This window comes from Mirounga leonina, unplaced genomic scaffold (assembly GCF_011800145.1).
Source record: "Mirounga leonina isolate KUSES-001 unplaced genomic scaffold, KU_Mleo_1.0 Mir_115, whole genome shotgun sequence".
In the NCBI taxonomy this organism is placed as follows: Eukaryota; Metazoa; Chordata; class Mammalia; order Carnivora; family Phocidae; genus Mirounga; species Mirounga leonina.
The window spans coordinates 77,409,323-77,433,193 of NW_023270268.1; the positions used below are offsets into that span (position 1 = coordinate 77,409,323).

The window sequence follows — 23,871 nt, forward strand, 5'->3', positions numbered from 1 at the left end:
CGTACCTATCCGCCAGGGACCGCCCACCCCCGGGCGTTCTGCGGGCACCGCTGCCCATCTGTCGCGAAGCCCCCGCAGGCGCGTCGGAGGCCCCGTGCTGAGATCGTGGCAGCCCTTAATTTGGCTACATTCAAATAAAACGTTTCGTGCACTTCGGTAGCTAACATTGTGTGTGCTTTTTTTTTTTCCCCTGTTACGCCGTCAAGGCAGGGGGTAGTGAGGGGAATGGCACAGCCCTCTCATTCCCGGAATGTAGTCGATCCTCAGCTCAGCGGATTTCACAGAACACTCTGTCTATCGCCGGCTCCAAAGAGAAGTAACTTTCCAGGAAGCTGCCGGCCCTCGACGGCCGCCAGGATCGCCGCCTGCGCCGCGAGGGCCGCCGGGGATTCACCCGGGGGAGGCGGGGCGCGCCCGGGGAGGCTCGCGGGGAATAGGCACACTTTCCCCTAAATCCCTCGCCGGCGCCCGATCGAGGACTCAGTTCACCCGGGCCAACCCTTACACATAACAGTTTTTATAAATGGGGAAAGTCGCACAAGTTAGTAGCAGAGCCAGTCTAGAACCTAGGAATTCGGGTCCAGTCTGAGGTTCATTTTATGACTTCAAATTGCCCAATTCTGGCCTCTGTTTGCCTAATGCGTCATTTATTTATTTTTGCTTTTTGCTTTTAGCTTGCCTCCGCCCCCTTTAAGAGGGTGGTTGGGTCAGGCGTCAAGGTCAAAAAGATGGGAGTCCCTAGGGCTGAGGGTCTCCATCCAGCGCGCGCCAGACGACTTGTAGGAAAACCAAACCGAAAGCCCCTTCCGCCTACGTTGGCAAGTCGGGGAACGCTGCTAGCCTCGGTTTCCGCCCAAAGTCTTTAGAATAGGAGCTCCCAGGCCGAACCTGGCCAGGTTTCGGGATTTCGGAATCCGATTTCCCCGAAACCGTACAGACCCGGTAAGGATTCCGCAGAGGCCGGGGCGCTGACCCGAGCGCGCACGGGCGCGCTCCAAGGACGCCTCGCTTTCTCTGGGTCTTCCTTGGAATTATAACCCCTGGGCGCCCTCTCCTAATGGGTCCTAGTAGTGGGCTCCGAGAGGAATTTTCCGGGGCGGGGAGCTCGAAAGACTCGGCGCCTAAGGCCGCAGTCCAGTCCTAAAAGTGGCGGGTGGCGTCACACTGCGCCGCGCATCCCATCAGCGGCGGAGGCGGGGTCAGGGCCGTCGGTAAAGACTGGGCCTCGGCGGCCTCATGAAGTCCTACTCTGAGACTTTCTTACCCCTTCGCCGGGTGGAATAAAGGTGAAAGCGAAGGTTGAAATTTAATATGGAATGGGGTGAGTATCTAGGAAGGGAAGTTAAAATTACGTACATGCACTTAATGGAAATTAGGATTCCCGTGGTTCCGGGAGCTCAAACCTAATCATGTCTTACCGCTGCTAAACACTAGAGAGAGCCCTCCATCAAGGCTTGAAACCGACAACCCGCATGTAGCCCCGCCTCTCCTTCCCATTGACCTACTTTAGACACAGTCTCCAGCTTTGGAGAATGCCTTTCGCACACCCCCCCCCCCCCCACCGCGTCCCTTCTCTAATCCCGGCCCGCCGTTGGATTATTGGTAATCTAATAACTCCAATAACTCGCCGAGAAATCCAAAGAAGAATCTGGAAGTGCAAAGCACTGTTTAGGGGTAGGAACTAGGAATTTTAATAAGGCTGGAGCTGCCGTAGTGAAACCAGCATCAGGGCTCCTGCCCGAGCGCTCCCTTTCTGCGCAGCGGCTCAGCTAACTAGCTGCTCCAGTTTAGCCACGGTGATCCAGCGGTAGGGGGTGGGGTTAAACCGCGCCGCTGTTTTTGTTTTAAGGGTGAAACACTCTTCGCTCTCTTGACTGGAGGGCGGGAGGGCGGAGGAGACGACAATAAATGAAAGCGAATTTGATAACGCGGTAGCCTCGGCAGTCGCTTTGGGTGACCGAGGTGTTCGGGGACATTATGTCCTGACTTTATTTCTATCACGTTTCCTGCCAGTAGAGCTCTTTCAAGCCTGCAAGCTTCTAGGAAATGCAATAAAATAGAGGGATGTGTTTTATCATCAAGATCTGAAGAGGAGCTGCAGAAGGGACGCTCCCCATGCGCCCAGCTCGCGACAGCCTTCCAGAAAGAGCCAGCAGAAGCAGACAATGCCAGCAAACCACGTCCCCGAGCAAAGATATCTCGGCCATCCAGGCTGGACTGGGCTCTGCCTTTGCAAAAAGGCAGCCGGGGGAGGGGAGCGGCATGATGTCCCCAACCAAACAATGCCTTTAAAAATCCGATCTGGACAAAAGTCAGCCAAGGTCTTTATTCACGTTAATGAAGATGGAAAGCACTAACTGTCCTTGGAAAGCGATGAGTCAAACTTGACCACTCTTCAAACACATCCCCAGAGTCGTTTCCAACCCGAACAGAGGCGCGTTTCTCCGACGCGGCCTCCGACTGCTCCCGCAGTGGGAGAGGCTGAACTCGATTTCCTCGGACCGGGGCGGTGGAGACCGCAGCATCTCCCAAGAGTGTGCGCGCCGGCGGTCGTCGCTAGGGGTCGCCGGCACCCCTACGCGCCTTTGCCATCTTAAGTTTTGAACTCCGAAAAAATAAAACTTTGCTTAATAAGAAGCTATTGTGGCCCAAATTCTATGAGGATTACACCCTGCCTGTCCATATGACCCCCATCCCCCCACCCCCGACACACACACACACACACCAATTGATCTCTCGCCAAGCCACTAAGCAGTTTGGAAGGAAGGGGAAGAGGGTGATTTCAGAATCCAAATGTGAGCCTCGGGCTCTACAAGTCTAGGGACTGGGATTTAATCATCCATTAACCCAGGCACACCCCTCAAGATCTGGGACCTCCACCCCTCAGCACTGCGGTAGGCTTCCTGTATCTGTCACTGAAAATCTTATGCCATATTTTCTAGAATTCCTCCAAGACATCTGGGGAGCTGTTCCCAGCTTCGCTGATGTGAGACATTAAAATCGTGGGTCTCTCTTACTGCTGCTCCTTTCTCTTAGATACTTCAAGGGAGCGGAGATACACTCGCCTTTGACTTTAAGTCACTGGCCTGGAATTCAGAAGGTAAAAATCTGGTCCCAGTTAGGGTACTAACTCACCAGCAACAGGCCCCCCCCTCATGAGGCTGCCTGTTTTCTCAACTGTAAAGTTTTATGTCCTAGAGCCTCCAAGCGTCCCTCCACTACCCACTTCACCCAGGGAGACACCACAGTGACAGAAAGATAGTGTGTTCAAAACGGGTTATCTTACTAAGGTTCTCTTAGGGAGGCACATGCCGCTCGCTGAGCGACCGTGGACAGGGCAAGCATCTAGAGGCTTCCGAATTTTCATCCACCTTACCAAAATTTTGGAGGTCAGATGTCATCCTCATTGGATGTTGCCCTCCTCTATCAGTCCTAGCACCTAGTAGGGATACTTGGAGATCCGAAGGTGACAGGGTCGGTCCACCGCCCCAGGCGCGGGGGGGGGGGGACTCTGCTAGGATCTACCACTAGGTGGCAGACTCAGTCCGTTCGAAAATCACCGCGCAGCCACAGCCTTCCACAACCGACTGCCCCCCACTTTTTTTTTTTTTTTTTTTTTGGATCTGTTAGCGGGAGGAGGTTGGCCTCTATAAGCAACGCTGCAAAACATTTAATTTACTGGATGTAATTCCGTTCTTCCCGATGCTCACTCCTCTAGTAACCACAACGCGGTCTCTGGAGCAGGGTTCATGTATTATACGTTGATTTTTCCAGCCCGAAAGGCTGAATGTATTAGAAGGGAAGGAAAGGGTGCGCTTGTCTTCAAAAAGCAGAAGGTATTAGCAGAGCTTCTTGCCAAACACTGGTCGACCAGCAAAGAAAGTCGGGAATAAACTCTTGATCCCCACGGAGGAAGGGGGCCCTGGAGGCCAAGGGCAGGGTTCCGCCCAGGTTTACAGGGCTCGCTAAAGGCGGAGGGTGGGGAAAGGGGGGCTGAGTTTTGTCTTTTGGCGGGGCTGCTGGTCACAGACTGGGAGGCGGGGAGAACTGGGAAGAGCCATTCCTGGCTTCCAGTGGGGCGAAGAGAAAGGGGCCGGCTCCGCCACTACACAGCACCCTCGCTCGGATCACTGCGGCGGCATTCCCACTTGTTGCGCAGTGCAGGAAGCCGGCACGCGCCACACTACTTCGACTCCCAGAAGGCTCCAAACCCAGCTACGGACCAGCCTACCATTGCCCCACGCCACAAACCTCCGTCCCCAACCCAGCCCCCAGTAGACACGACCATCACCGCCAGCAAAACTACAGGACTTCCCATCACTGGTTTGTTTTTACACCGAGACATTCCTGCTTATCTCAGTGTCAGACTAGCAACAGAATTCAGGTGCTCTGAGAAGTCAAGTCCAAGGGGGAAGGAGGCTACCTCCGTCTGGAGAACTCACCTACTTCAAGCCAACTAGGCAACCCTCCCCGACCGCGCACGCACACACACACACACACACACACACTCGAACTTCTTTGCCTCTTATGACACTCTCCTAGCTGGAAAGCAACGCTTTTCCACCCCATTTGAGAAATCAGCTACAACGTCCTTTTTTTAAAGTTAGTTTTATCTCCCCTTTCTAAAGAAAAAAAAATCCTCCTAAGGTCATTTCACAATGTTTTTCAAATATTTGACTTTTGCAAATAGAGTTTCACCCACCAAGGGGTGGCGCTGCCGCACTACCTCCTTCAAGTTTTTCACAATAAAGTGGGTTGTGAGTGTGGCTACTGGGCAGGGGAGAGAGGGAAGGAAGGATTTTGACATCTAGTCCTGGCTACCATTTACTCAACCAATAACTGGAACTCTTCAAGGCTCAGCAAACGACAGCTTAAGAGTTTAGAGTCCCATCCCTGTCCAGCAAACCCAGAATAAATTGGAGAGTCTTTTCAAGAAAGCATGGGGTAAAACCCTTCACAATTGAGCACAGAAGAAAAGGCCAATTGGAGAATTCCCTGTTCTGGCTTCCTTCTCCTTCAAGCTGCCCAGTTTACCAACAGCTTCTGGCCTTATTGTCACTATCAACAGACCCTTAAAAATCAGCCAGTGCTTGGGCCTGCAGTATTGGAAAGTCTTCCAAATAGGATATTGGAAACTTCTATTTATAAGTGGGGGGAGGGGGAATATTTCCCATCTACAGGTTTCTATTTCAGCCTGAGGACCCAACTGGAGTCATTTTTGCAAGGGAATGCCCATCTCCTAGTGCCCTCTTTCCATTTCCTCCTACCCCCAGAGACAATATGCTTTCTCCATACCCCCCCCCAAAGGTATATATTTTAAAGCAAGAATGTGATTTCACCTCATTCCTTTGAGCTCATGTTTGCTACCTCCAGGAATAGCATGTGGACTAGGGCCAGATGAACTTCAACTTGGGCTGCAGATTTACGAGGCTCTGTTCCAGTGCCAAAGGCTCTTGGTAGTAAATAGTGAGCAAAATAGATACCTGTCTCCTGACAGGTCTTGCCGGCCCCCCTCTTATTTTTTTAAGTTATTTATTAAAACCACACACACCTTGCAAAGAAAAAGGGAAACTGGCAGTCTCTGTAGAGGAAGCTGGTGGCACTGCTCAGAGCCACAAACTGTATTTCTAAACAGCCCTTTCCCTGGTTCCCTCTGTCCTGCCCAGTTTTTTTGTTTTTTGGTTTTGTTTTGTTTTGTTTTTGACAGGAAAAAAAAAAAGCATCTATTGATACTTTACTTAAAAAAAAAAAGTAAAGAGTTACAAGATTTTCCTCCTGGAAACTATAAACTGAATGAGGGGAAAAAAATCCATAAAAGATTAAATCAGTTTCCTGTGGCTACTGGTGGTGGGGGAGATGACCAGCTCTCTGTGGCGGTCAGGAACCCAGTAACAGCTCTGGACTTTCAGTACCCTAGTTGGGGTCTTTCTCCCGGTTCAGCTGCTGGACCCCCACCACCACCTCTTAAGCATTGCAAAGGGGGGCACCCCATAAAAGGGGTCTTTTTCATTCTTCTTCTTCTTCTTTTTTTTAATCTATTGGGTTGTGTTTTTGTTTTCCATGGGGGACCTTTAAAACTCATTATTGTAACACTAGATCCATTTTTCGCCAGAGTTCCAATAACACGGCATCAAAAGGCAACGCAATCCACAGTTCTCAAGACACTGACCACGGTCACTACCTCTCGCAGCGGGGTGGCCCCTAGCTCCCGCTGCCCAGGAGCGCAGCCCATTTCCGAGGCTCCAACTCCCCACCGGCTCCCGCCCCGGGCCGCCGCCGCCGCCGCTTTCCCCCATTCTTACTCCCTCGAGGAGAGCCACAGGTTGCAAATCCAACCAATCTCGCAATCCGTTTTTGCAAAATCACTCACAAAGATCTCCCTTTCGCGCCCGCGCCCCCTCCTCCCGCGCCGGCTCCCTCATCCAGGGCCACAGCGTGCCCTTCTCTCCTCCCGGGTCTTGCACGTAGGAACGCGGGCTGGGGCTGTTTGTTTTTCCCCTCGCCCCGTGCAAGGACCTCGGGAACCTGAAGCCTGACGTCGGCTACTCTCCGGTCTGCAGTTGTCTTTTTACAAAGCTCGCACCATGGGAAAAAATAAGACAAAATTTAGGAGAGGCGGGGAACAGCCATTGGGAGCTAACACCGAGTCACGCAGCGCCCAAAACACAAACACCGCGACCGCCAGAAATCCCGCCACCTTCCCGCTTGGCTGGGCCGTCCTGTGAAGGTTCCCGGAGTCCCCGCACGCTAAACGGCACCGCAGGTGCAAACGCGCACCCCTTTGCCACCCACCCCCCAAATCCCTGTCCCGCCACCAGCCTCTCTCCTCAGGATGGGGAGAGGGAGCGCGCGGGGTTTCCCGACTCCCTCGACTGCAACCAAGAAAGAATAATTTTCAAAGTATTCAACATCCCCGCCCCCAGGCAAGCTAAACCTCCCCCAAAACACAGGGTAAGGGGACACCAAAACACTCGGATCTCGTTAGGAAGATCGCGGCTCTAAAAGGAAATAGTAGAAACGATACTTCAACTGGGCTTGGCGGGGGGGGGGGGGGGGGGGCCGAGAAACAAAACCCGAGGAGTTCGCTTGCATTTTTCCTCCCAAATCTCGGCTCCGAGGCAGGGAATCTAGAGGAGCGAGGCCGGTGGAAGGGAGCCAGCGGGGCGAGCGAGCGGGCAGCCTCCCTCCTCGCCTCCCGGAGTCACCAAGAAGGACGGGAGAGGAGAAGGAAGGAGAGGCGAGGGAGAGGAGGGAGGGAGGGAAGGGGAGGCAGGAGCGAGGGAGCGAGGAAGGCAGTTTGCAAGCGAGGAAAGAGGGAAAAAACAGCCGCCCGAATCCAGCGAGATCACAAGCCGTACGCAAGCAGCAGCAGAAAGAGCGAGAGCGCGAGCGCGCGTCCTCTCCGTCGTCTGGGGCCAGACAGCCCCCAGACTTGCCCGGAGCACCCCCCAAACACTGTCTCGTCCTCTGGGCTCCGGCCGCCCCCTAATTCCCCTCCTTCCTCTCCTCCACCTCCTTTTCCAAAACCAAAACAACACAAGGGAGGGTGGCAAAAGCCTCCCCAAACCGGCCGATGCACTCAAAGACAACAAAAATAAAATAAATATATAAAAATCTATATCCTAGAGTGGGAGAGACGTGGGACTAATCTTCGGCATTTATTTTAACACCTGACAGCTAGAATAAATAAATATATACATTTATATCAATAGATACACATAGGAAACTTGGAGCCAAAGCATTTGGCAAGAGCGGAAAAAAAAAGAATTAAAAGGTAAAATAATGATCATGAGCAGCGGCGGCGGCAGCGGCACCAGCGGCACCAGCGGCGGCGGCGGCAGCAGCAGCAGCGGCAGCAGCAACAGCAATAATCACCTGGTGTCCGGCCTTTCCTAGAAACTTCTTGCATCACCACTTCTAAGAACCCCAGTTCTAAGAATCAACAGAGCTCAATTCTCGGAATTTGAGCTGCGGACTTTACCACTGCTACGTGGCAGGGGAGGACTCGGTGTCAGCTCTCCGGGACTTTTGCCTCTTTGCGCCCACGGAAAGCCCTCAAAGCCACAGTGTTTTTCCAGTTTCCGGCAGATTTCGAGGTCCTCAGCGGCTGGGCGTCTCGGATTTGGAGGTTCCGGTTCGAGGCTCGAGGGGCCAGACGGCGTCCCTCCCTCCCGGGGCCCCGCACGATGGTACGGCCTGCTCCGCCAGCGTCACGTGGGCGCCCCCTCTGTGACGTCGGCGTCTTCGCTGTAGCAAAGCTCGGCCTCTGGAATTCTGAGAACTAATTTGCTATTCGGTGACATAAGAGGGGGAGTGCGCTTTGCTTTCCCGGGGTCTGGGGCTAATTCCTCCTCTCTTACCCATAAACTCAGCTCCTCGAGCTAAATACACAAAAGGGAGCGAGAGGTTCGACCCGTTGGAAAAAGTCTGTTATATATAGTAGCTTTAGAGGCGAGTAAGAGCAAAAAACAATAAACACCACAGCTCTTTCCAGCTAGAATATTAGGCACCACGAGAAAAATATTTGCCAAGCAGTTTTCGGTGGGTTCGTTTGCTTTATTTTATTTGGGACGTTTTTTGGTTTTGTTTTGTTTTTTCCTCGTTGATGTGGTTGGTTGGGATTTTTGGGTTGGTTGTGTGATGATTTTCGGATTTTTTTTTTTTTTTTTTTTTTTGCTTCTGATTTTTGCCTTTTGTAAGTTTGTGGTGTTACGTAAATAGTAGGATCCCGCATCGGTTGGATTTTGTTTCGTGTATGTGTGCCTTTTTTCCCTATCTAATCTCTCAAGCGTTTTAAAGAGGATGTGTTAAATATTGATACTATTGAAAGCAGCTTCAATTTTTGATCGCATGTAACAATCCCAACCCCCACTTTTTGGGGGGGGGTGCAATTTTCTCCTTCTCTTTGGACTTTTTACTGAGAGGAGGCTCTCCTGCACTTGAGGGACATGTTCAAAGGATTTGTTTTGGTTTGGTTTGTTTCTTTCCAGGACAGCGAGTGGTGGGTTTACTCTGTCTGTTACTGTTGACTGTTAGGAAATTTTTGGTTGAAGGAAACGTGTGTGTATTTGGGTATGTGTACGCATGTGTTCTACAAAATTATGTGAGCCAAATACATGTTTGTGTTTTGCTTTTTCTTAAGGTCTTGATCCCCCGCGCCCCCCCCCCCCCCCCCCCCCCCCCGCTCGTTTCAAGGTCGTTGTAAAAAAAATCTCTTCTGTCTGTGTTTAAGAGATCAGCCGGAGGGAATTCTCAAGGCCTGCCGTGCCAGTATCACAGAAACTGCGTGTATTTAGAACAGCCTGTGCTACAACTACAGCGCTCGGCACGCGGCACAGGCTCCTTAGCTTCGGAGCTCACTTGGGAGGAGGAGGAGAAGGGGGGAAGTCGTTCTTTCTTTCTTTCTTCTTTCCTTTCTTTTTAAAGGCAAATGCAGTGCAGAATCATTTCATTATGGGCCTTGGTTTGTTTATTCAGAACTGCCAGTTTCCCTATTTAAATGTTGGTTGGGGTTTTTTCCCCTCCTACTCATCCCCGAATGAGGGAGACTCTTGTTTCTTTTATGTCTCTCTCTTAAAAGAAGGGTGTGAGGGGAAAATAATATTTCAGATTCCTCAAGAATTAACCCAAAATGTTTGGGCCAGAAGCAGCTTTCAAAGGTCAGGCTGTTCTGAGCCTTGGCTATGAGAGTCCTTCAGGCGACTCATTAAATTACAGATGAGTTCTTAAAGGTTCCACAAAATTTCTGCACATGTTAGTTTCCAAAAAAGATAGGTCCCCAAATAATCTACCTCTCCCAACCTCGAATTTGGGCTTATAATGGAGAAGTGAGCAGAGCTACGAAAGATTACAGGCTGTTTCCTGGGGTATTTGGGATCTCTTTCCCAGGAAAAGTCCGTAAGAAGTTCAGATCTGTTGCTGAAAATGTTATTGTCAATGCACCCCCCACCGCCACCACCTTTGAAAGGCTGTGTTGGGAATTTTAGAACCAGAAGAGGTCCAAAGGGGTTGATTATTTTCCACAAGGTCTGGAGCTTAGGAAATATGCATAAGTGTCTGTTCCTATGAAATCTGAATATTTTAATACTTATTGACAGATGGATTACTGCAGCCTCTGCAGAAAAGCCTGTCTTGTAAAGGATTTTTGAAAAATATACATGGGCCTAATCCTGTCACTGTTGTTGAAATGAACATTTTACCCCCAAAGACACATGATATTGTCAAGTGCAGATTCATTCTGCCAGAAGGCGGACTATCTGCTTTTTTTATTGTCTCCTTCCCCTTCCTTTTCAGAGTTTTAAATGAATTCCACTGGATTCAAAACGATACCCCGATTTTGCTGAAGTGATTTTCTCCGTACATTTATATGTATGATATTTTTTCTATCTTTGAGAGCAGTAAGAACTAAGGTTTCTCAGGTGTATCTATATATGGTTTGGAATGTGAAATGTATGGCTCTGCCCTATTATTGATCCTATGATGGAGATTACTTTTATGATTTTTGGTCACTTTTCTAATCAAAGTTGCCATCCTGCCTGCCTCATTGGTCTCCTGCCGTTGCCCCCCCAACCCCAACGTTAAACAGTTTGTCCCTCTGCGTTCTCTTTGTCACTCCAATCTTAGCCCCATGGGGGCGCTGCAGAGCAGAGGGAAATCTGCTCCCACTGGCAGTAGAACTAGCCAGAATGGGGGCTGGGAAGGAATTCACCCTTCTTGTACCTCAGACCTTTTTAATTCTTTGCAGGGAGCCCTTGGAGGGAGAACCCACCAGGCCTAGTTTATAGATAATTAAACCCACCACCAGGGACCTCAAACCTTCTCAGCACATTATTTCTGGACCAAGTGCCAGAGTCCCATATTTCTATGACGTTGTTTTTTGTTTTTGTTTTTTTGCCAAATCAGTGTTTACATTGAAAGAAACTGATCAGAAGGATGCTGTTAAAAGAAAAAAAATATTGAAAATATTCTAAAGCTCGGGACTTTAGGTAGATCCCTTTCTCTCTACTGAATGAACAGTGAGGAAAATTGTGCACCCACCTCTCAATCTCTTTCCAAATCCTAGGAGGGTAACTGTCAAATTTTATACCAGTTGAATTTCTTCCAGACTGTCCTTCTTTCTCTCATTCTTGATCTCTCCCCATCAGTAGCCAGTTGGCATCACCGTGTGGGCTCCCTCACTCCAGCAGTGCTATGTTATAGGATTAAAGAAAGGATTGACTTGAATATATTCAAATTCTTTTAAATCATCCTTAAGAAGCTCTAAAGAGAGTTTCCGTGTCTGGGGTCTTATGAGTGATTCCTGCAGACTTGGAGGGACTATGTATCAACCGGTGCTATGATTTAATGGTCACTGGCTATTAATACTCAGAAAAGAGGACCAGGCCAGCCCCTCTGCCCAGTGGACTGGGCATAGTAATAGGTTCCTGAATGCAGCTGCCGGGTCAATATAAGCTTTGTTACAAATAAAATAGCCTGGTCCTAATATTACATCTATTCAGGGAAAGGAACAGATTTTGCATCCAGTTCCCCACAATTCAGTCATAAGCTGAAAAGGAAGCTATCCTTGGAATAAATAAATACTGCCTTGTGCTCTTTTTAAGGGGGCTCCCAACAGGAAGTCGGTTTCACCTGTCAAGGAGCTTCTGGTACCTTGGTAGATCTTTAAGCTATCACATCTCAGGATTATAGCTTTGAGAACTGGAAGGAACCTTGCAGATCAATCACGCAACTCCCCTAGGCTTCTCTCTTTTGAGAGGACAGGCTGGCCCTCACCAGAGGCGTGCATGACCCCGGGACGCAACTGAAAATGGGTCTTCGTTTGACGGTCCTGCATCATTTCAGAGAATGAGGGTGATCTGACTGCCTGGCTTTGGAGGAGGGTGTCCTGTTTTCTGGCAGAATTGGGGAAAGCAAGGCTGCTTTGGGTTCCTCGTTAACTGCAAATTGGTCCTCAGAATGAACTCCGGGTCATGATGCTACTACTGAGTTTTTTGTTTGTTTGTTTGTTTGTTTTTAAAGATTTTATTTATTTATTTGCCAGAGAGAGAGACAGCGAGAGAGGGAACACAAGCAGGGGGAGGGGAGAGGGAGAAGCAGGCTCCCCGCAGAGCAGGGAGCCCGATGCGGGACTCGATCCCAGGACCCTGGGATCATGACCTGAGCTGAAGGCAGTCGCTTAACCAACTGAGCCACCCAGGCGCCCGCTACTACTGAGTTTTGATGGACATTTGGGTTTGGTGATGTTTGTTACCTGTGCTACCGTACTCGACATTCCTTCTGATGGGTGTGGGAGATGCTGTCCACCCGATGCAGAAAATTTTACCTATTCCTTTTCTCTCAAATCCTTCATTTAGAGTTATTGTAGACAAGCTCCCTATACTATCCTTGGAGAAAGAAGGGAGATTTCTTGGTATATTTTAGAGGAATTGAGCAGAAAGTTTTGAGACAGTAAAAGAAAAAACAGAAGACGATTTCCAGCTACTACCTTCTGAAAAAGAAGTGTCAACGTTTAATTTTGATCCATATGCTGCCTGCTTTCAGCCTGTTTTATTCTGAGACTTTTTTTTTCTTTAGAAACCTTTTCTAGCCCAACTCAGACTTTCCCCCCAAAACACTGATTTCCACACTTTTCTCACTTTTTAAAAATGGAGATAAATATCGGGACCTTAAAATAGAGAAGTGATGGGGGGCGCCTAATCATTTGTTTATTGCATTGGATCACTGTTTTGAATAGCAGGGTTTTACTTCCTATGAAACTCTAGCATGAAGGAAAGCAGCAGCTGGACCAGGAAGGGATGAAGAGAGGAAAGCACTGGAGTGTTTGTAAACTCTGGGTAGCTGGCCCACCCTCCCTGCGGCCGCCTGCCGGTACTTAGCTGTCTTTACTACCTAAGGCTAGAAGTGGAAAAACTTGATTTGCGTGTTGTGCCTGCATTTTTTTCCCCTTCTTCTCCACACCGCCCTCTGTACACCTGACCGTGCAGAAGCCTATCTGAAGCCGGCTGGCTGGCAGGCAGAGTTGGAGAGCCGAAGAATGTGCGGAGGGAGGGAGAGCTTCGGTACTTTTCCATTCACATCTCCACAGTGGCTTTTCTTGTTTATTTCACCCTCCACCCGCAGAAAGCTTTCAGCTGCCTGAAATTCGAGTCATTACCCTGCTCCCTGAGGTCAGACTACAGATGCGTGGTGCATGTTTCCTACATGTCGATGTCTATGTAACATATGTACATACACACACACATACGCACGCGCACACAAACACGTAACTCGCAGGGGCATGGTGTGAGGTAGGAAGGAAAAAAAAAAACAAACCTGGATTTGTTGCCAAAAAAACCTTGGCTTCTAATTACAGCTCTGCCTGGAACTCCCTTACGGAACCTGGAGCAAAACCACTTATCAGGACTCAGTTTCCTCAGCCGTGTGAAGAAATAACCCCGATGATTTGCGTGATGTCTATCTGTTCTAAATTCTATACCTTTATATCAAAATACATCTTTACATAACTTTGAGGTTGGGGGGGGCATGGAAAGGAGCTGTACCTGGCATGGGGGCAGGGGTTAAAATTTAAACTTCTAAGTAAAGAAGGCAGTCCCAGAATCCTCACCTCTATCAATTTTTAACCAATTGTAGACCAAAGTCTGGGGTTATGCTGAGTGGGTCCAAAAACCAATTGAAGATTTTTAACGTTGAGCTGGAGGAGACAGGTTCTAAGACCTTGTACCTTTGATCTCCAGCATTCATAATCAGCTGTGACAGTTCCCAAGTGTCTCTTCAGCATTATCGTTCCTTTTTTTTTTTTGCCTTCTGTTTGTATTTGGAAACTGTCCCAGTCAATGATAGGAAGGAGATGACACTTGTAAACTGGGCAGTCTTTAAGCCACTGGGCCCCATGTGGATGTGAAAAATATGTCATAACATTCTCTCTCTCTCTCACACACACACACACACACACACACACAAAGGAAGGAAAGAAAAAAAAAAACCTAGAGAGAGATTCCTAGTAAGAAACTTAGAGGTAGATCAGCCATCACTACCTTAAAGGTAATTATTTGAAGTTAGAGGAAATAACAGATGAGGAGTTTGCCCTTACCAAAAGAAAAAAAAAAAAAAAGCCTTGATCTTCCAGAACAAACTTGAAGGCAATAAAAGAGATACTTTAAATCAGTATTTCCTATACTTTTTTTGATCTCCATTCTTTAGAACAAAAGGTTCCTGAAGTTTCTCAGGCCTGATTGTCTAAATGAAATAAGGTCTTTAACAGACCTCTCGGCATCCTCAGGAAGTAATAAAACAGCCCCTATTTATTAGCAGTGACCTCCCTACCATCACGATTTCTCCTTTGGCTTAGATCCTCTGGTATATTGCTGTCCACGTACAAGGAGACGAGTCAATTACACTCTCTCAGTGTAGAACTACTGAGTTATAATATGTTAGAACTAGGAGAGTCCTTAGCAACAATCCAATCCAGTGCTATCAATGGTATAGAATTGGAAACTGAGGCCCAGACAGAAGTCATTTTCCACATCCATTGAATCGCAGATAGAGCCAGATCGAGAATTCTGATGCTCTGATTCTAAATCCATTGTTGTTTTTTGGTTTTTTTTTCCATAGTTTATCATGGAAAGAGGACATAAGGTGGGCATCCCTGCAAAAGAGCCATTTGCTGTGGCCTTACACTCAGAGAAGTCCTCAGAGTTGGACTTTGGACATGCTCTCCACTGAGGTTCTGCTTCAGTCTTAGTGGTACACTGACAGGATTGAAAGAAGACTTCACACACAAGTTTTGTGTGCGGGTCCTGCCGCAGGACCCAGTGTAGGAGCCCTCCCAGTCTCCCATGGTGCCGTGATTTCATGCTGTTACTACATCCGGAATTGTCATGAATTGTGTGATTGTACTGTAATTGTGTGTATGTTGGTGTTTAAAATGTAAATTTTTAAATATATTTGGACTAGAATCTATAGTGCCACAGTAGCAATGAGCACACCTAATGCCCAGATTGTACCATAAAATAAGGATTTGCTAAAAAAAAAAGAAACCAAACAAACACACAAAAAATCCCTGCATTGCTGGGGGATATTTGAGACACTGGAGCTACCTGAAGAGCTCCCAATGGCCAAAGCTGCAAAATTTGAGTGACAAGATAGAATAATACTAGATTATAACCCAAAGTATAAAATAAATGTCCACAAGTTTACACAGATATAAATAAATTATGGGAAAAATTAATGAATGGAAGAGACAAATTTCCCATGCAGAAGAATTCCAAATGATTTATGTAGATATTCTCCCCTGAGGGAGGGAGAGTATAATTCCCCTCTCCTTAAGTGTGAGCTGGGCATAGTGACTTGCTTCCCAAGACTGTGGTATGGTAAGGGGAATGGGGGAGGTAATTTTATATGGAGAAACCAGATTAACAGTACATCAGCCAGGACATCAAGGTCAACATCAACAAAGATAAACCACAAACAACAAACAAACAATGATAAACCGTGTTGATTGTATGTACCTTTGATATAAGGTGGTGAAATGGGTCTTTACTCTGTGGTCTTCCTCCCATACCTCAGTCTCTTTATGAGAAAAACATCAGACACATTCTAGTAGAGGAACGTCCTACAAAATGCTTGACCAGTACTCCTCAAAACTGTCAAGGTCATCAAAAACAAGGAAAGTCTGACAAGTTGCCACAACCAAAAGTAGCCTAAGGAGACATGATAACTTCATGTAAAGTAGTACTTAATGGAAAAAGACAGAAGGTAAATCTAAACAAACCTGAATACATGATGGACTTTAATTAATAATACTGTGTGAATATTGTTTCATCAATTGTTACGAATGTACCATACTAAGGTGAAATGTTAATAATGGGGGAAACTGGGTATAGGATTGTTCTGTGTACTATCTTCTCATTTTTTGCGTTAAAAAACCAGATAGATAAATAGATATAGATATAGATATAGATATTTGTACACACACACACACACACACATATAATCTCTCTTTCTCTTTCTCTCTTTTCTCCCCCCCATACTAGAAGCCTCCAAAAAGTGACCCAGGCTTCTTTTGAAATCTGAGAGGTCCTGCCCCCAAAATAGAGTCTGGAAAATGAGGGAACCTGCCTTTATTCTTTTAGTTTACTAAATTGAAAGCAATTTAACTAATTTCTGCATGTCATCATCTGGATAGAGAACTGTCTGGAGGCACCAAAGGCCAAAGGTCATTATAGTGGTAGATGACCCAAGCCACCTCATCGGTAGGCTTATTCAACATTTTTCTGTGGAGATTCTCTATGGAAACGGCCCTGAAAAAATCTTCACCATCCATCCAAATGAGACACACAGAGCTTGAGGATTCATAACTGAGGTTGGAGGAGCCCCAAGAGCTTCCCAGAATGTCTGCTATTTCATTGTACAACTCCGATAGAACTGTGGATCCCATCAGTGTTGTAACTCTGGGTGTCTAGGGAAAACAGCTGACTGGACCCCATGACTCTGTGACTTTGTCTTCATCATCTGGATCTGACACTATAAACTCTCCTCAGCCTTCAACCTATTAGTTTTGCAAATGGTTTGCAAAGACCACCCCCAAAGTTAGTGGTAGAGTCGATTCCTGTCAACCAGTCCACCCTGAATCACTTATTTTGCTGCTGTATCCACTTTGGTAAGCTGAAGGCTGGTATTACATTGATGTACATTACTTCAGAATACCTCATTCATTTCTAACCAGTTGTCAGTTACCAACGGTGTCTAGTTCCCATGCTGTACTTGAGTTTTAAGTGTGTCTTCCTTTTTTTCTCTTTTCCCACATCTATCATCCTCTCTGCCAAGTGGTTATAAAATCTTTGGACCAATACTTATGTTCACTATGGAGGTTGACATTTAAATAATTCTTGATGAAATGCAGTGAGATAATCCTGTCATACTACATTTTGGTTAGCATGACGCTTTCGGTGATCCATTTGGTCACATGTCTCCAGAATCACCAACAGTCCAGCCCTTGGAGTCAGTAATTCTACTTCTAGGAACCCATCTTTGAGGTGCATACAACATACGGGAAAAAATTCAAACATATAGGGGAAAAGTCTTTGAATGAATATAGGTGTCTAAGTGTTATATCTAACAACAAAAAATTTGCACAACCTCTATGTCCCATTGTGACTGACTTGAGGGAAAAGATGTTGGATGGAGAATGATGAAGTATAATCTGACTAATTTTTAAAGATTGGAATTGGAAAATATGGTAACAGATAAAGTGAAAAGAAGTAGGATATATATATATATATGTATACGTATATGGCATATTTATAACTATGTTTAAAAATACTCTTCATAGAAAATAAATGATATAAACAAGAATACACAATAAACAAAATATTTTGGCTGTCTTAAAGTGCGGGATTATGAATGATTTTCTCCCTTATTTTTTTCCTTATCTTCCAAATTATGTTGTTTGTGTATTAGTTTGATATATATCTATCCATCTTTATCTATCTATCTATCTATCTATCTATCTATCTATCTATCTATCTACCTATCTGTCATCTATCTATCTATCTCACAAGGACACACCTACGACACTGAAAAGCCCTAAGTGAAGTCTTTTAAATGCAACTAGTTGCCTAATTCATAGGTCTGAATGGCCTCAAGTTAATGCTGCCCACATCTTTAGGACCTAGAGCAAAAGTAGAGCAGCCCACTCACTCTAGAAGACCTTTCACTCTGGGAGACACTTGTCTCCACAACAACAAACAGTACCTTTGCGGAGCCCGTTGACCCAAATGAGATTAGGCAGATATGTAAATCTTTGATCTATCTCCACCCCCTGGGTCTTAGTGTGCGTCTCTTGTTTGTTGGTGTTTCACAGCATTTGCAAATGTCAAAGGGTTTCCTTGTTACTTTGCTCTCTCTCTGAGGCCACCCCGGAGCTTTCCTGGTAGATAAGACTGCCTTCTGGAGTTCTCTGGGGGCTACCGGACATGTATTTTTGATTCTTATAACATGTTTGGCTAGTGAATGCTAAGGCAAAAATTTTTTTAAAATAAACTATTCAATGTTTTGTTTTGTTTTGTTTTGTTTTTCTTCAGAGAATCACAGGCTATTAGGAACTTTGGGGAGTTTACTATTATTGAATCACTGGTTTTTGGAAAAGGGCATGGCGGTAGACATCAGAATCTAGGGGGTGAGGGTGAGGACCATGCTTCTGATAAGCCCCTCTTCCCTGAAACCACTAATGTCATTCCTCACACTAAGCTCACCCTATTCACTCACTCATTCACTCATTCAAACAACACGCATGTTCACTGATAGTCTTTCGTGAAGGAGACACTGTGCTAGATGCTGAGGAAACAAACGTGAATACAATATGGGACCCTGACCCCAGGGGGCATACAATCTCCTGAGGAAACAGAGACTCAGAAAGGTGCTAAAACTTGCTTTAAGTCATGCAAAAGATAGTCCCTGACCCAGGACTGGGCCCCAAGTGTCCTGATTCTGAGCCAAACAAAACTCTGTGGCTTCTTCTCAGATGCTGTGTCCTACTTCCCACTTTGCCATCAGTGTGAGGCATTGACACCCCCCTGCCCTTGGGCAGGTTCGGTCTCTGCATTTTTCAGCCCCTATTGGTTAGAACAAGATATAACCCAGCCATCTCAAATGTACCATCCAGCAATACCCAGTACCCAATGTGGGAAGATCCCCATGAGTCTGGACACACACACAGCCTCGGCTCTCTTCACCCCCACAATCACCAGCTGGGCTCAGTATGCTGACCAGAGCTTTGCCTGCACCTGATTTTTGTATCTTCTTGTACCTGACAGGTTCTACCATGAACAGTCAGATCACCCAGCATCATGCTCTCCCAGAGCACACAGTGTCCAGTAACATCTGCAGCCTGGATGTCAGAACCCAACCGCATTCCTAGCAGGAAGTGCACACCTAATAGATGATGCCTACTTAACAATAAGCCCAAGCTCACCTCAACCCTCTGGGCATCCCAGACCTTTGGGTGATAAACAGGCAGATGATCTCTCCAGCTGCCAGCCCTGCATCCAGACCACTTTCCATGGCACTGTAGTCACCGAGACCCAGCCCACCTAGGGCTGGGCCTATTTGCCAGCAGTTGTAACCATTTCCTCTCTGTGGCCAGGCAAGGGTGAACTGGATATAATGATACATGCAGAATACCACCAGACAAGATTGCAGCAGTCGTACCGTTAGTTAGTCCAGCAGCGTTCAATGTGGGAACATCAGGGTGCCAAGAACAACCTTACTCTTTGGAGACACTGGCACTACAATGCCAGCCAAGTGTTCAAAAGAAAGTGGGACAGAAAAAGATTACTTCTGACATTAATAAAAGCCAAATTTTGTGAAGGCAGATTAAGAAGACTTGATAGTGGTGATGGCAAATCGAGAAATCAAGTACTTGAGTCCCTCAAATATTTCCCAGTCTTGTCTCCTACAACTGTTTTCTATGCCAGACTCCGAGGACCCATGCACTTACCTCCACCCCACACCCCTGCCTTGATCTCTGCCTTTCTTCAATAGGCTAGATGCTCCTCACGGGTAAGAGTACTTCATTTTTGTTTTCCGAGTCTTGTGTCCAACACATTGCTCACTTAGGAAATGTTGGCTAAATTAAAGTTAGGTAGAACTGAAAGAGAATTTGATGTGAAATCTGATGATCTGGGTTCCAGTTAAAGTTCCATAACTGACTAACTTCTGTGGGTCTCGGTTTCCTGTTCTCTAAAATGGTAATTTCTGTTAAAGGACTACCTCACAGGGTTCTCGTGAGAATCAAGGACAATGGGGGTAGAGAAGTACTTAGGATATTATAATGCACAGGTCAAAGTAGTTGTTGAATGTTGAATGAACGGACAAACTAATGAGTGAACTATCATAGTTAAGTAAACCCTTCAGGTTATTCCCTAACAGATTCTGTGACTCAGATTATGTCTGGAGAACAGTGATTTAAAGTGCCCTGTCTTGACTTTGTAACCATCCTTAAATATATTAATTTCACTTCCCGAAATATTTTAACTTTTTAAGTACAGGAAGACATAAATTAACTGCTAAGGATTCATACTGATCCAAAGAGAATAAAAAAGATCATCAGAAAGTCTTTTTGTTCTTGAAATGCAGAATTGGAAATGAACCTTTTCCCAGTAGTGGGAACTGAAATCCAGTATTAGATCCTCCTTTTTGGTACCTTCTTCCTCTTTCTCCCTCCTCCTTCTACCTTAGCCCCTCCTTACCCCTCCCCTGCACCCAAATGGAAAAGATTGTTTTGAGTTAACTTCAGTCTTAGCAAAAGGTATAAACAAAGTCCAAATGTATCAGGGCTGTTTTCTAGGATCAACAAGGTGGATTTTTGTACATTTTTCGAGCAATTGAGTTGATGGGTGAGTTACTACAACAAGATGGTTGGATAACTTTCTACCAAAGGGCTGACCTGGGTGACAGGAGGAGCCCTGGGCCAACACCGCCATCCTCCTAAGAGAATCCCTGCATCTAGCCCTCCCATCTCTGCAACAAATGCAGAGTGGATTCACAAATGATGAGGTGAATATAAAAAGGGATTTGGAGCAAGTTGTTCTTGATAGGGAGGAGGAGAGAAAATAGGAGCATGGGTGCTGGAGAGAAGTAAGGCCTTCACTATAATAACAGCACAAAGCAGTAATTCAGCAGATGAAGCAACAGACTTTTGTTAAAGTCAAAAACTACTCAAAAGCCCATATCCTGCTTCCTGCAATCTATAACAATAGGGACATACATGGAAAAAAATACCCAGCGGACTTAGTAGAAATAGGTGCTCAACAATCTCAGCAGGGGGCTGGGGTCAGCGGTGGTATGGCAAGAGAAAACTTCTAGAATTGGGAGCCCGTCTGCCCATACTTGCCAGTTTTGCCAGCACCAAGCCCTTGATCAACAGCTCATTTATTTTTGGATTCCTAGAGGTGGGAAGAAGAGAATACTGGATGTATATGGCATTAAAAAAAAACTCCAACGTGGGCGAGCTGGGACGATGTCCAAGCTGTGCAAGGGCAGCCACCTCCCCCATACGGTTCCTTTTTTTTCCCTTTCCACCCCTCCTGTTCCCAACACCTCTCACCCAACCATACCTGTGGAAGCCACGTTCCTGCACAAAGCGAAATGTGTCTGGGGGAAGGGGGGAGGCAAAGCAAAGGAACATTAACACCAAGATACTTCCCTTCTCAACTCCAAAAACTGGGAAGTTTTAGAAAGAAAATGAGTGAGCGCTGGAAGGTTCTAGAGGTTAGGAACTAAAAAGTTTGGAGAAACAGGACATAGTCGACTATATTTCATTATCTTATCACCCATTTGGTTGGACTTTTTAGCATGGGATAAGCATTGTTGATATTTTCAGTTCTGATCAATATGCAACCACAGAAATTACAAATTTAGCACCTACTGTGTGCTAAGCACTGAGCTAGACTTTGCATATACAAAGGACAATTACAGACTTGTCCCTGGAGGAGCCCATAGTCTAGTTGAAGAGTCAAGCATTACACAAGTAAATCCACAGGGGAGTATTTATTATAAATTATGATAACTGAGATGCAGGAAATACATAAGGTACTGCGAGGTGGGGGAAGGACATCATTTACTCAGGGTACAGGCCTCTTTATTAAAGTAAGCTTTAAGCTGAAAAAGGAGGATGGGTTAGCGAGGCCAAGAGTGAGGGGTAGAGTGTACTGGGCAGAGTGAGCACAGGTCAAACAACCATGTAAATCCCCGGCATGGTCAGAGGCCTGAAAGAAGCCAGCATGGCACAAGCAGAGAGACTGGTAGAAGATTAATTTGGAGGGAGAATCAGGAGCTAGACCACAGGGGCCTTTGTAGACCATGGACAGGAATTGAGAGTTGGTTCTAAGTATATTGAGAAATCACTTCGGATTTTTAGGGAGGGCAATGACATGATCTGATTTATACTTTGAGAAAAGCACCCCAGCTATCATATGGAAGGTGCATTAGAAAGGGGCAAGAGTAGATTCTTTAAGAGGCTACGGTAGGAGTAGTGGTGAGAGAGGAAGGGAGATGGCAGCGTAGGTGGGGAGGTGGGCAAAGATTTGAGGCATTCGTTGAGGGTAGAATTGACAAGACTGAAAGAAAGATTGGATTGATCAGGAGTGGGTGGTAAAGGAGAGAAGGGTATTACGAACGAATCCCAAGCTTCTGATTTGGGCAATTGGGTGGATGTGTTTCCATTTATTGAGTTTGAAACACTGCAGAGTAGAAGTTTGTGGGCAGCAGTTGCTGGGAATTAAGAATTTGGTTTTGAACATCCTATATCTGAGATGTCTCTGATGTTAAGGTAGGGAGTTGGATATGCAAGACCTGAAACCGAAAGATAGGTCTGGTTTGGAGATATAAATTTGGGATTCATCAAAATAGACATACTATTTGAAGCTAGGAGAAAGGATTGGTTTTCATATCAGGCCAGGCATTAAAAAATAGATAAAAAAAAAAAAAAAACAGGAAAGGTGGAATGATCCTTAGAGATACTCCAGTCCAAACTCATTTCTCAACTGATAGCAAACTGGGAACTAAAGAAGTAAATCTCTTGGTGGAAGTAGAGTTGGTGCAAGATTAGGTCTTCTTCGGGACTAGCACTTTGTTTGTTTGTTTTACATTGTTTTATCAACACTTGACATCTATATAACTCTCTAGATGTGACTCATGGTGTCACCTCCCCTGGCTTGTAGTCTCACCTGCCGTATGTAATCCACTCCACCCTCATTACTAATTTGCTCCCCTCTTCCTTTAGTCAACATAGAACCTTTTCTCCTGGTTCCCTACTTATTGAAAAAGAAAGTGTTGCCATCCCAAATGGACTTAGCTGTGCAATTTAATGTCGAGGGAGTCTAAGGCTTAGAGCAGTGACTACGGGGCTGAAGGCATGTTCCTCTAAAGCTCCATCCTACTCGGCTTAGCACCTACGGCCCCTGTAATTATTTAGCAACTAGACTCTCTCTCCTCTTGAATATGAGTGCCTGAAGATCAGGAGCTACTTTTCTTCTCCTTGGTATCTTAATCCAGCAGCCCTGGCTCCTAGGATAAGTGACTTACCCATTAAATATATGTTTTCAATGAGAGGGACCCAAGAAGCTGAAGCCTTTCATTGGACTCAAGGTACCTTTAGTAATCTTTCCATCCTTCCAAGGAAATACATTTACTGAGCATTTACTATGTGTCAGGTATGGTGCTAAAAGGTTGCAGTTGTGTTCAGTCTTTAAAATAGAGTTATGTAGGGGTTGTTATTAAATATACAGTATATTTAGGTATACATTTGCATACCTTCCATCCAAGTCAGTAAATATTTAATGTACATTGACCATACGTACAGAGGTACAAGAGGAAGCCTTGGTCACTCAGGGCTTTAAGGCCAGTGCAGGAGAGCGATATCAACAAACACACAAGCAATGACAGGGACTATCACTGAGCTGCAACTGGTATATTTTGGTTGAATATGGGAACATGATTGCTTCAAGCCAAGAGATCTAGGAAAGTTTCTTGGAGGGGTAGAATTTGAACATCATAATAAAATAATGTCGGGGCGCCTGGGTGGCTCAGTCACTTAAGTGTCTGACTCTTGATTTTGGCTCAGGTCAGGATCTCAGGGTCATGGAATCGAGCCCCAAGTCAGACTCCCCGCTCAGCCCCGCTCAGCTCAGAATCTGATTGAAATTCTCTCCTTCTGCCCCTCCCCCTGTTCTCCCTCTCTCTCTCTCTCTAAAAATAAATAAATAAATAAATAAATAAATCTTAAAAAAAATAAAATAAGAATGTGAAAGAATGAACATATTCTTGAAATAAATGTTAAAATTATAAGCATAGCTTTGAAATAATAAAAGCTAA

The 23,871-nt window shown here is 45.9% G+C and overlaps 1 protein-coding gene and 1 long non-coding RNA gene across 3 annotated transcripts in view; one reads left to right on the forward strand and one right to left on the reverse strand.

The window, feature by feature from the left end:
* The window catches only part of BCL6 (BCL6 transcription repressor), a 22,443-nt gene extending 14,490 nt beyond the window's left edge, over positions 1-7,953 (reverse strand). Inside the window, exon 1 of one of the 2 annotated variants that reach the window (XM_034999804.1) lies at positions 7,876-7,953. The gene's annotated coding sequence lies outside the window, so the exon portion shown is untranslated. Of the gene's footprint in view, positions 1-5; positions 7,838-7,875 lie in introns of those variants that run through there. The other variant, XM_034999805.1, reaches the window with a different exon arrangement.
* On the forward strand, positions 7,878-17,242 carry LOC118006932. The gene is made up of 2 exons (XR_004678226.1): positions 7,878-8,541; positions 14,611-17,242. It is a non-coding gene; the product is annotated as an uncharacterized LOC118006932 (long non-coding RNA).
* The last annotated feature ends 6,629 nt before the right edge of the window (positions 17,243-23,871 follow it).